We start from the raw sequence: 13,916 nt of genomic DNA, 5'->3' as shown, positions 1-13,916 counted from the left end.
ATAACTCTAGAAGTAATTAACGGAAATTGTTGATATTTAAATACGCTTCTTCGTTTACCTAATCTAAATGATGCATGTAAATTTAATACAGATCGGGTGATATCGTTAGTCATTAGAGCGTCCACAAGGTTCTACAAAGTGATTCAAGGACAGTAACTCTAGCAGAAAGTAACGAAAATTGTCGAAATTAAATAAGATTCTTTGTCTTACTAATGTAAACAACATATATAAATTTCAAAAGGATCAGATAATAAATGTAGTCTGTAGAGTGTTCACAAGAAATTGTGGACGACGGACGGACGCACGAACTGACGGACAGGCAGATGCGACGGCAATACACGACCACATTTCCATGTGGGCGTATAAAACTAATACGTAGGTTCAAACATACTGTTTTTCGTTTTCTTGAATTCATTAATGAAATAATATCACATTGGTTATAAGGAATATTACCAAAGCGGGTGATGTTTGGGTAAAGGAGACAGAATCTGAAAAAAAGAAATACAAGTTAAATCCTCAGTATACAAAAGATAGCGACGCAAAATGTGGAAATACGCACACACAGCAGATATGTATCGATAGCAAAAATGAAATGAAATGAAATGGGGTTTAACGTCCTACTATTTTGCTCCGAACTGGGCTAATGAAGACGGGCATATGACATGTGGACACGAAAGGGTTATCAAAAAGTTGGATCCAGATATTAGCAATCACCATGGTGGACATATACAATCAACAACTCAAATAGTATCAACTTTGTTACTTGGAATGTTAACGGCTTGAGAAGTATGCTAGTATAAATCCAGATTTTACAACTATCTTCACAAATTCATAGAAACCGGGTATGGTGACCCTATATTTTACTGAAGAAGCCGAATAGAGATACGACGATTTTTGTACATCCCGAAATTGAAATGACAAGTAAACAATCTTGGCAGAGACCTTTCAAGGTTATGTTCTAGATTTAATCTACACATTGCTAATGGGTTAAGTGTATATAACCCAACTGTTGGATTTATATGTGTTAAATACAACGGCACTTCCGTTGTGGACTATATACTGGTGTCAACTGATATTTATTAACCTCTACGACCCTTCGGTCGGATCATCTACCACTCATTGTTCATTACCATACTATATAGCCTCAAACAATTCTAAGTGTTGTTTCATAGATGGCACACTCCCTAATTCCAAATTACTTTGGAAAGATAAACGGACAGATGTTTATAGAGATAATGTTGCCAAAAATATTGTCAATTTCAAGTTAATGTTCCCCATTCTATTTCAAAACAATGCTGAAAATGTGGTCAGGGTTGTATTGTTAAACCTTCTGCTAATACAAGCCATTCCTACAAGAAACAAACCCCATGGTTTGATCACCAATGTTTAAAAGCGAAAAGTACACTACATTACAATTGTTTAAAACAAGAAATAGTTCACAGCAAATGTCTTCGTAAAAGTAAGAAAGCTTCACTTGAAAAAGATCGCAATGATAAACTTCTCCAGAAGTTATCTGGTCCAAAAATTTTGGAAAACACTGAAAATTTGGAAACCAAGGGATATTACAAATTGTAGTATTTTCCCGGTTCAATGGGCTAATTATTTCAAAAATTTACTTAACCCATTAGTCGATGAAATTGACGAATCTTTTGCGCATGGTGCTTCCTACGTCATTGAATCATTTAGGAACATTTGTAATGATTAAACATGTATAAGCGACTTATTTTTAAACTGTAATTTCGGAACATGAAGCTAGTAGATGGCCCACATGGATTGATTATCGATTTCATAACAGCCTGCTCCGAACAGTACATACCCATTCTTACTTTGTTATTCTATAGTAGTTTTGACTCTGGGTATTTCCCGACTTAATGGTCCAAAGCACTGATAAATCCATTGCATAACAAATCTGAATCGAATAATTACAGAGGAATTTCAATGTTATTACCCAGTCACAGGCTGACGTCAAGGTGTACCGTGCCATCTTGGCGTATGCCTGACGATTGAGAAACGTATTTAACGTATCACTAGCGTCTAGGGCAATAATGCTGAAATGTTACTGTTGTTATTCTTAGTGTTTAACGTCCGCTTCCACCGAAGGTGACGTCGCAGACAAGTTGTCTTATTTTCATTTTTGTAATCTTAGCACAGGGAGGAAACCGGAGTACCCGGAGTAAACCCACGAGGTTGAGTATTCGTCCCTATCTCCTAGCCACATACGCTCACACCTGGGATCGAAACCACAACCACAAGCCAGAGATGACCAGCCAACCCACCCCACCCCAACTGGAATGTAAAAAGGCCACCGCTTATATCAGCACTTTGTCACGTGACATGCGCAGTTCATATGCTACTCAATCGTTTGACATGCGCTCGCTGACATACACTGGGCAAACACTGGCGATGCGGTAAGTATACGAACAATTCTGTATTTTCAAGGTCATTCTGTGCGTATGGAAATTATTGTTTCTCTCATACGCAGTACTTATATGTTAAAACAATTATATGTCAAAAATGGCCGGCAACACCTCCAAATGACCGCAAGTCCATAACTATTGACTCAAATTTGATGATCTTGATGTCTATCCCCAGATTTTGGGGGACAAGGAACACATAAAGACCACTTTGGATGTCACTGAGCTGTTCAATCATTACGAAACTGAATTTTGATTAAATATACTTTCAAAGCATTTTACGAATCCGTGACGTTCAGAGCAGAATTTTGATTTAGGTCAACTGATGGTCACCAATTTGAATTGAATATGAAAAATAGTGAAAAATCTAAATTAACAGGCTTGTAAATAAACAAAACAGGATAGCCAGGATCAGGGTCGAAATGTTGGTATTTGAAAATGGTAAAATTTCGACGTTTTCGTGAAGACAATTTTTTTTTACAGGACAATTAATTTCCTTAATTTTCAAAATATACACATTTGACCTAAATATTCGCATAGATGAGGTCAATCTGATTCACAAAATATAGGTTAAATTCAAAGTTATCTCATTTTATTTGTCGACATTTTCCCGGCATTTGTAGTGTTTCCCCGGCATTTTTAGTCCTTTCGCGTAATTTTTAATTCACATTCTGAATCTGATCCGTCCCGTTTTTAAACGGCTTAATCGATTTTTATGAATTTTCTGGAGCGGGAAGTCAATCCGATAACATAAATACACATCCCAGTTATTTCCCTTTATTTTTATACGTTCAGATTTATAATATAAAAATATTAACAACCTAATTGCGCCATGATATTTCTCTGACTTATTAGAACTTTCCTCTAAACCTAGTAATTATTCTCTTAGAAACAAAGATAAACTAAAGGAAATCAGATGCAGAACCGAAATTTTCTCCGAGTCTTTCATCCCTTCAAGTATACGAGAATGGAACAAACTCAACCTTGAAATTAGAAACTCTCGATCCCTTGCTATCTTTGGAAATTCACTAAACAAATTTGATACCACCGTGCCACCATATTACTATCTAGGGAAAAGAAAAAATTACAAATAATCCACTGTAAACTTAGATTATGTTGCTCAAATCTACAAGGCCATAAATTCCTCAGACACGTCGATGATAGCTCTGCTTGCCTCTGTGATCACAACTTCGAAGAACCCGAACACTATTTCCTCCCTCGTATGCCCCTTACATTCAGATGCAAGAAAACAGACAATCGACAACCTTCAACACAACCATAAAACAATCAGTTGTCTCCTGTATGGTTCAACAAAACTTAGTCCAGAGATAAACACACTTATTTTCCAAGAAGTTCAACAATTTATTCCTTTATCAAAAAGTGGGCCGATCATCTGAGGACCCGTCTATAAATTGGTGTCCACGTTAAAGATCACTTGGCAGATGGAATTCGATATAAGAGTAGGCCATAGTGCCGCTGCCAAAATTTCCCTCATAACATTCTGCATAGCGTGTGCATGTCTTAATTAGCTCAGTAGAAGAGGAACAGCGGGACGTTAAAGGACCTAAGTCCGTAACTCAAAATCCTCCAAAATCTTCGACATCGAAAACACGAATTATTGGTCAATTTAGATCAACATTGATGATGTAAACTTACCGGGAAAAGATGAGCTTCTGATATCCGATATTTAAGGTAAAATAATTTTTTTAACATTGGTACACGAATCGTGTACCATAATGCGCTTCAGCCCCAGTTGTATTGAGAGACTCGAGGGACGAGGTTAGACACATTGCACCAAATCAAATGGAGTTATGTAGACTAGAATAACTAGACGCTAGAAATTTGCACTCGATTGAGATTGCTGACTTATTTCGCCGAACATAACTGATTTGAAATTGGAGTAAAAACGGAAACCATTAAATGTAAATCAGTTTATATACATTCATATTACAGTATTGTATGCGTTGCGACCCACTTTTGTGAATTTCTAGGTCCCAAATGTTAGCGATTTAGCTCCTTTAAAGTCTATTTCATTTCATATTAATAACCGTGCAATTTAGGGTTGTATGATTTTCCAAATGATCATTCCACGACACAATTTACTTGTTCGACATTTTCTCATCTGTCCCGTTTTTCAACATCTAAATCCGTATTTTAAACTTCTGGAACGGGGAGTCAATTCGATTACAGCAATACAAGTCTCAGTTATTTCCCAGATTTTTTTGGCTCGGGTGCACTGTTACAAAATATATATACCTATATAACTTCGATATTTGATCGATTTTAATAATTCCTTTTCTTTGTCGAGATTCTTTATATAACCCATGACATGTGACAGAAACTGACCGTGAATATGAAAGCTTTAATATCTGCCTAGCAGATCTAGTTAAGCTTTCATATTTCATATGAAAGCTTATTGTTTTTGTTAAAGTTATTATTAAGCTTTCATATTTCATATGAAAGCTTATTGTTTCTGTTCAGATTATTAAGCTTTCATATTTCAAATGAAAGCTTATTGTTTCTGATAAGATTATTATTATTATGTTGTGTGGGTGTGTGTGTTTCAGCAAATCGGATTTCTCAGAATCTAACCATAGCATGTTTCTGAAATTTTGACCTACCCCCCCCCCCCCCCAAAAAAAAAAAAAATGGGTGGTGAGTATTGTTTACATATTTTTCAAAACGTTTTAAGAATTGAAAGTCACCGAATTTTAAGAACGGAAAACTAACAATGCATAGTCGTAACTTTGTTGTTTATTGACCTATTTTACTAATTATTTTTTCTTTGAGTACCTTGACGAAAGGCATTTTCACCTGCAATTTTAGATTTTCGAATTTCGAAAATTCGTCGCTGCGATTTCGTTGCGGAAGTTAAGACCAATTAGACAACTACATTAATTCTTTAATAGTTGCGCGATTATCTTAAAATTTGGAATGTAAGTAGACCTGATCAATGCGACTTGAAATATGACATTAGAAATTTTCTAAATTATCCCTCCTTGGAGAAATTAAGGATCAAAATTTAAAAACAAATCGACTAAATATAGGGCAAATTGCCTTGCAATTTTTTTCTTCTGTACTAGCTGAGGAATTCCTGACGCGTACACAAAATATGAAGTCTATCGATAAAAGCGGAAATGCCACCATCTTGAAACGTAAAAAGTGCCTAAGGCTTTTGGGATATTATACTTACAGACATGGGGGTTACATTTTCTGAATCCTTGAAGGAATGCCTAAAAAAATTTCAGAACAGAATTTTGATTTCGGTCAACTGATGGTCTCCATTTGGAATTGAATATGAAGAACAGTGAAAAACCCACTTTAACGGACGTGAAAATAAACACAATAGGCCGTAATATGTTCAATGTGTCTCTTATTTCTGAAATTAATACATTTCAGGATAGCTCGGGATCAAGGTCGAATTTTTGGTGTTTGAAAATTTCAAAATTTCGAATTTCGCATTTGACCTTTTACGTGTCGACAAAGTTGTTTACAGGACAATTTATGTCTGTAATATTTTAAAATTTACAAATTTAACCTAAATATTCGAATAGCTGAGATCAATCTGATTCAAAAAATATTAATTCAAAAAATATTAGTTCCGTTCAAAGTTATCTCATTTAATTTTTGGATATTTCCCTGCCTTTTTTAGTTCTTTCCCGCCATTTTCATTTCATTTTCTCATCCGTCTCGTTTATAAACGGCTTGATTCATTTTTCTGAAACTTCTGGAACGGGAAGTCATTCCGATTACAGCAATACTAGTTTCAGTTATTTCCCTTTAGTTTTCAGATTATTCTTCAGCCCAGCTGAAATGTTTGTCGCTATATTTAGGATGATATGTTCGCGAGTTTTTGACCGATTTTAATAATCATTTTCTTTGTTGAGATTCCTTATGTAACCCATAACATGAGACAAAAAGTGACCGTGAATATGTAAAAACGGGGAATTTTACCTGGTTGAAATATTTAGTACCGTTATACTATATTCAATGATACTTTCATCTTTTTGACAAAGTCAGTAACATCTGACGTGAGGTGATGTCTGGTTGAAACATTTTCCTTTTAACCCGGTCTGATTTTAACTGATTTTGTTTTTATTAAAGTGACGTTATTCAATTTAATTTTTTAAATAAAACCTGCAGAAATTTGAAATCAGGTCAAATTGTGATCACGAACGATTATCTTGGACATTAGTTGCTTATTTTTAAAGTTTTATCAAAATCGGTTGGTATAACGAAACGTTCTCTGCAACTTATGAAATGTTAAACGGAAAATTTTGCCCGGTTGAAATGTTTCTCGTTGTAACTCAGCTCCTTTTTTGGGCGATTTTAATAATTCCTTTTTGCTTTAAACATTCTTTACAGCATCAGTGACACCCGACGGGAAGTGATGCTTTGTTGAAATATTTCTCGTTATAACTCAGTCAGTTGTTGGCTAATTTGTTTATTAAAGTGACACCATTCAATTCATTTTTTTTTTAAAAAGTGCAGAACTTTCAATTCAGGTCAAACGTTGATCGTAAACGATTAAGATGGAAATGAAATGAAATGAAATGGGGTTTAACGTCCTACTGTTCTGCTCCTAACCTGGGCTAATGAAGACGGCCATACGCCATACAGTGTGCTATGGGGGAAATTTTGCCCGGGCAGCGGCGCTACGGCCTACTCTTATATCGAATTCCAACTGCCAAGGGATCTTTTACGTGCACGCCAATGTGTTCACGGGACCTCGGTTTTTCGTCCCATCCGAACGACTAGACAGCTGTCCTTGTCAGGCCCTCCATCCTGCATCACTGACACGAGGAAACCACGCCGGAAAATCTGAATGAATTTTCTCGGCCAATGCAGGGATCAAACACCCGACCTCCAGGCTAGCGAACCAGCGTCTTACCCACTTAACCACGTGATCCCCTCGATTAAGATGGTCAGTGGGAGCCCTTTTTACAAGTTTTGTAATAATCGGTTGGTATTCAAAGGTACTGTGCAAATTAAACTGTTAAAGCATAAAAGTTTGCCCGGTTGAAATGTTTTTTGCCGATTTTAGGCGGGTTGGATAGCCGGATGGTTAGCACATGCTTGCTGTATCATAAGGTCTGTCATTGAGTCAAATGGCGTCGTTTCGATTTCCCGGTCCAACCTCGTGTGTTTTCTCCGGGTCCTCCGGTTTCCTCCCACAGCTAAAGTCTCCTACGCGCGAGCGAATTATTGAAATAAAATTCAACAATGTATTAGTCCCTAAATGACCTGGTTTGGGTTGAGTAGGAGTTAAACCCCATTTCTCTCTCTGTTGCCGATTTTAATAATTCTTTTTCCTTTTTGAGATTCTTTATATAACTCATGACATGTGACTGGAAGTGACCGTGAATATGTAAAAACAGGAAATTTTACCCGGTTGAAATGTTTAGTATTGTTATACTTTAGTCAATAATACTTTCACCTTTTTGACAGTCAGTAACACCTGACGTGAAGTGATGTCTGGTTAAAACATTTCCCTTTTTAACCCGGTCAGATTTTAGCTTATTTTGCTTTTATTAAATTCACGTTATTCAATTTTTTTTTTTTAAATAACTGCAGGCATTTGAAATCAGGTCAAATGTTGACCGCGAACGATTAAGTCGGACAATAGTTTCTAATTTTGAAAGTTTTACTAAAATCGGTTGGTAACGAAACGTTCTCTGCAACATAAAATGTTAAACAGAAAATTTTGCCCGGTTGAAATGTTTCTCGTTATAACTCGGCGCCTTTTTGGGCGATTTTAATAATTCCTTTTTGTTTTTAACATTCTTGACAACATCAGTAACATTCGACGTGAAGTGATGCATTTTTGAAATATTTCTCGTTATAACTCAGTCAGTTGTTGGCCAATTTGTTTATTAAAGTGACATTTCGTCCCGGAAGTAAAACCAAACTGACAACTTCTTTAATATTGGTAAGATTTTCATGAAATTTGGAATGTATGTAGATCTCATTGACCCAACTTCAACGATACCATTAGATATGTCCTAACAATCCCCCCTTGGAGAAAATAAGGATCAAATTTTAAAAAAACAATAGACAAAATCTATGTCAGATTGCATTAAATATTTATCTATACTAGCCAAGACATTACTGATGCGTACACAAAATATGAAGCCTATCGATCGAACTGGAAGTGCCACCATCATGAAATGTGAAAAATCCCCCAGTCTTTTGTGAAATTTTACTTACAAACATGGGATTTACATTTTCTGAATCCTTGAAGGAATGCCTAAAAAAACGTTCAGAGCAGAATTTTGATTTAAGTCAATTGATGGTCTCCATTTTGAAGCGAATATGAAAAATGGCGAAAAATCTACATTAATGGGCTTGTAAATAGACAATAGACCGTAGTATGATCAATGTGTCTCCTATTTCTGAAATTAATACATTTCAGGACAGCATGACTTATGGTCTAATTTTTGGTATTTGAATATTTCAAAAATTCGAATATTACGTAATTGACATGTCAACCAACATGACAACTTCTAGAATATGTCCTAACTTATCTCTCCTTGGAGAAATTAAGGATCAAAGTTTTAAAAAAAAATCAACAAAATATATGTCAGATTGCCTTGAATTTTTTTTTCTGTTCTAGCTAAAACATTAATGATGCGTACACAAATATGAAGTCTATCAATCGAACCGGAAGTGCCACCATCTTGAAACGTGAAACAAGAAAAATCCCTAAGGCTTTTGCGATATTTTACTTACAGACACGGGACGGTGAAAATCTAGTATTCTCCTTTTTGGAGCCTATTCAGACGTTTTTATCTCGAAAAGTACTCTTATATGATTGAAAAAGCTTCTAATGGCATAAGGGAGGTAACTAGTCCTAACAAGATGGGCTCAGGCTAGCAATTATTTGCTGAATATCGTTAAATATGTGATAATGGTCTTCTAAATTTCCTTTCTTTTAAAAACTGTAAAAATGGATCTTTCTAAAACTTTTGGTACAGGAAGTTAAGTTCCCATACCACTTGTTAAATCTATACCGACAATTATCTGTAAACTGGAAGTAGTCGAAAATACATCCGATATTTTGAGAAAAAAAACAATAAAAAATTAGTGCTCTTGCGAAAATCGCGATTTTTCCATCGGGTGCCACTGAATCATAACAACTAAAGTATCCCTTTTCTAGCTCGATGGATCGGCTATTGTATGACACTCTTCCTATCTGATTCCTGAAAACCATTTCAGTGCTGCTTGCAGGTCTAGTTAGGGCTTCACCTCCGGTGAAAGACTATTGTAATTACTAAGATTATTACGCTTTCATATTTCATATGAAAGCTTATTGTTTTTGTTAAAGTTATTATTAAGCTTTCATATTTCATATGAAAGTTTATTGTTCTTGTTAAGATTATTAAGCTTTCATATTTCATATGAAAGCTTATTGTTTCTGTTAAGATTATTATTAGTTTTTGTGTGTGTGTGTGTTTTCTGCAAATCGGATTTCTCAGAATCTAACCATAGGATGTTTCTGAAACTTTGACCTGCTCCCCCCCCCCCAAAAAAAAAATTGGGTGGTGAGTATTGTTTAAATATATTTTCAAAACGTTTTACGAATTCGAAATCACCGAATTTTACCAACGAAAAAATTAACAATGCATAGTCGTAACTTTGTTGTTTATTTACCCTTTTTACTAATTCTTTTTTCTTTGAGTACCTTGCAATTTCAGATTTTCGAATTTCGAAAATTCGTCGCAGTGATTTCGTTCCTAAAGTTAAGACCAATTTGACAACTTCTTTAATAGTTGCACGACTTTCATGAAATTTGGAATGTAAGCAGATTATACCAATGCGACTTGAAAAATGTCATTAGAAACTTTCTAACTTATCTTCCCTTGGAGAAATTAAGGATCACTTTTTTCGAAAAAATCGACGAATTATAGGTCAGATCACCTTGAATTATTTTGTCTGTACTAGCTACGACACTACTGATTCGTACACAAAAAATGGAGTTTGTAGCTTAATCCGGAAGTGCAACCATCTTTAAATGTGAAATATCCCTAAGGCTTTTTTGATATTTTACTTACAGACACGGGCGTTATATTTTCGGAATCCTTGAAGGAATGTCTAAAAAACGTTCAGAGCAGAATTTTGTTTTAGGTCAACTGATAGTCACCATTTTGAATTGGATATGAAAAATACTGAAAAATCTACATTAAAGAGCTTGTAAATAAACAGAATAGACCGTAGTTTGTTGAATTCGTTTCCTATTTCTGAAGTTAATACATTTCAGGATAGCCTGGCTTATGGTCGCATTTTTCGTATTTGAATATTCTAAAAATTCGAATTTCGCCCTTGACGTTTTCCGTGCCGACAAGGTTGTTTAGGAGTAACGGCTTGAAAATAATCGAAATCGGCCGGCGTTTCGTAAATTTCCGAAATTAATGTATTTCTGGTTAGCCTCCTTCCAAGAATGGGTGGTGGCCTTGGAATTAATATATTTTCAAAACGTTTTACTAATTCTGTTTTCTTTGAGTACCTTAAAACATTTTCTTTCCGATTTTCGAAATTTGAATATTACGTCATTGACAGCTCATCCAACATGATAACTTCTTGAATATTAGTACGATTTTCAGAAAATTAAGACTGTAAGTAGACATGGTTGATCCAACTTCAACGAAGTCATTATAAATTTTCTAAGTTATCTCCCCTTTGAGAAATTAAGGATCAAAGTTTTAAAAAAAATCGACAATATATAGGTCCTATTGCCCTGGATTTTTTTTTCTATACTAGATAAGAAATTACTGATGCGTACACATAATATGAAGTCTATCGATCGAACTGGAAGTGCCACCATCTTGAAACGTGAAAAATCCCTGAGGCTTTTGCGATATTATACTTACAGAAATGGGAGTAACATTTTCTGAATTCTTGAAGGAATGCCTAAAAAACGTTCAGAGCAGAATTTTGATTTCGGTCAAATGCGTCTCTTATTTCTGAAATCAATACATTTCAGGATAACCCGAGATCAGGGTCGAATTTTTGGTATTTGAAAATTTCAAAATTTCGAATTTCGACTTTTACCTTTTACGTGCGGTGCCGACAAAGTTGTTTACAGGACAATTTATATCTTTAATTTTCAAAATTTACAAATTTAACCTAAATATTTGAACAGCTGAAGTCACTCTGATTCAAAAAATATTAGTTCCGTTCAAAGTTATCTCATTTATCTTTTCGATATTTTCCTGTCTTATTTAGTTCTTTCCCGCCATTTTCCTTTCATTTTCTCATCCGTCCCGTTTTTAAAAGGCTTGATCCATTTTTTTGAAACTTCTGGAACACGGAAGTCATTCCGATTACAGCAATCCAAGTCTCAGTTATTTCCCTTTAGTTTTCAGATTATTTTTTTGCCGGGGTGCGATGTTTCTCATTATATTTAGACCTGTAACTTTGCGGGGTTTTTACCGATTTTAATGATTATTTTTTCTAGTTCTTTTTTTCTTTTAAGATACTTGATATAATTCATGACACGTGACGATAAATAAGTAGCAGATATAGTTATTTTATTTTATTTTATTTTATTTATTTATTTTTTTTTTTTTTTTTGTATTTTCTGCAAATCGGATTTCTCAGAATCTATCCATAGGATCTTTCTGAAACTTTGACCTACCCCCAAAAATGGGGTGTGAACGTTGATTAAATATATTTTCAAAACGTTTTACGAATCCAAAATCACCGAATTTTACGAACGAAGAAATTACCTACCTACCCATAACTCTGTGACTATGTGACCTATTCTTCTAATTCTTTTTTCTTTGAGTACCTTGAAATATTTACTTCAAATCTGCTATTTTCGAATTTTGAAAATTACGTCACTGATAATTCGTCCCGGAAGTAAAACAGAATTGACACCATCTTTAATATTGGTACGATTTTCATGAAATTTGGAATGTATGTAGACCCCATTGACCCAACTTCAGCGATACCATTAGATAGGCCATAACGTATCTCCTCTTGGAGAAATTAAGGATCAAAGTTCTAAGAAAATATCGACTAAATATATGTCAGATTGCCATGAATTGAGGAATTCCTGTTGCATACACAAAATATGAAGTCTATCGATAGAACCGGAAGTACCACGATCTTGAAAAGTGAAAAGTCCCTAAGGCTTTTGCGATATTATATTTACAGACATGGGAGTTACATTTTCTGAATCCTTGAAGGAATGCCTAAAAAATGTTGAGTGCAGAAATTTGATTTAGGTCAACTGATGGTCACCATTTTGAAGTGAATATGAAAAGTGGTGAAAATTCTACGTTAACGGGTTTGTAAATAAACACAATAGGCCGTAATATGTTCAATGCTTCTCTTATTTCTGAAATTAATACATTTCAGGATAGCCCGAGATCAGGTTCGAATTTTGGGTGTTTGAAAATTTGAAAATTTCGAATTTCGCCTTTGACCGTTTACGTGCCGACAAAGTTGTTTACAGAATTTTGATTTCGGTCAACTGATGGTCTCCATTTGGAATTGAAAAATCCACTTTAAAGGACGTGAAAATAAACACAATAGGCCGTAATATGTTCAATGCATCTCTTATTTCTGAAATCAATACATTTCAGAATAACCCGAGATCAGGGTCGAATTTTTGGTATTTGAAAATTTCAAAATTTCGAATTTCGACTGTGACCTTTTACGTGTCCTGCCGACAAAGTTGTTTACAGGACAATTTATATCTTTAATTTTCAAAATTTACAAATTTAACCTAAATATTCGAACAGGTGAGGTCAATCTGATTCAAAAAATATTAGTTCCGTTCAAAGTTATCTCATTTATTTTTTCGATAATTTCCTGCCTTTTTTATTTCTTTCGTATTTATGTTTCTTCATTCATTCAATACCTTAAAATACTACCACTACGTGTTACAATTTAATCACAACTTTCAACTTTGCCCGTTCTTTTTGTTTCCGTTGCTGTTGTAATGTTTCGGGCCTATAAATACATTTATTTTGTATGTTGTTCTATACTATCAAAGCCTATACATCCATTTCTTTTTGGATAATATTGTATTCAAGATATAGACCTTAGAAACTCGCTGGCCTATGTAAGGAAATCCCGGCGTTTGCTGAATAATTTGAAAATTTGTATGTCTACGACTCACCAAGGAGCCGTGGTGGCTCAGAGAGTATGGCGCTGGCTCGCTAACGAGGAGGTCTCCGGTTCGTTCCCGTTGTTGGCCGAAAACGGTGTTTGAAAATTTCAGGACAATTTATGTTTTAATTTTCAAAATTTACAAATTTAACCTAAATATTCGAACAGCTGAGGTCAATCTGATTCAAAAAAATAGTAGTTCCGTTCAAAGTTATCTCATTTATTTTTTCGATATTTTCTTGCCTTTTTTATTAGTTTATGTTTCTTCATTCATTCAATACCTTAAAATACTACCACTACGTGTTACAATTAAATCACAACTTTCAACGTTGCCCGTTCTTTTTGTTTCCGTTGCTGTTGTAATGTTTCGGGCCTATAAATACATTT

Source organism: Patella vulgata, chromosome 6 (genome assembly GCF_932274485.2).
Source record: "Patella vulgata chromosome 6, xgPatVulg1.2, whole genome shotgun sequence".
NCBI classification, from domain to species: domain Eukaryota; kingdom Metazoa; phylum Mollusca; class Gastropoda; family Patellidae; genus Patella; species Patella vulgata.
The sequence above is the reverse complement of the archived record's forward strand: the minus strand, read 5'-3'. Positions refer to the sequence as shown.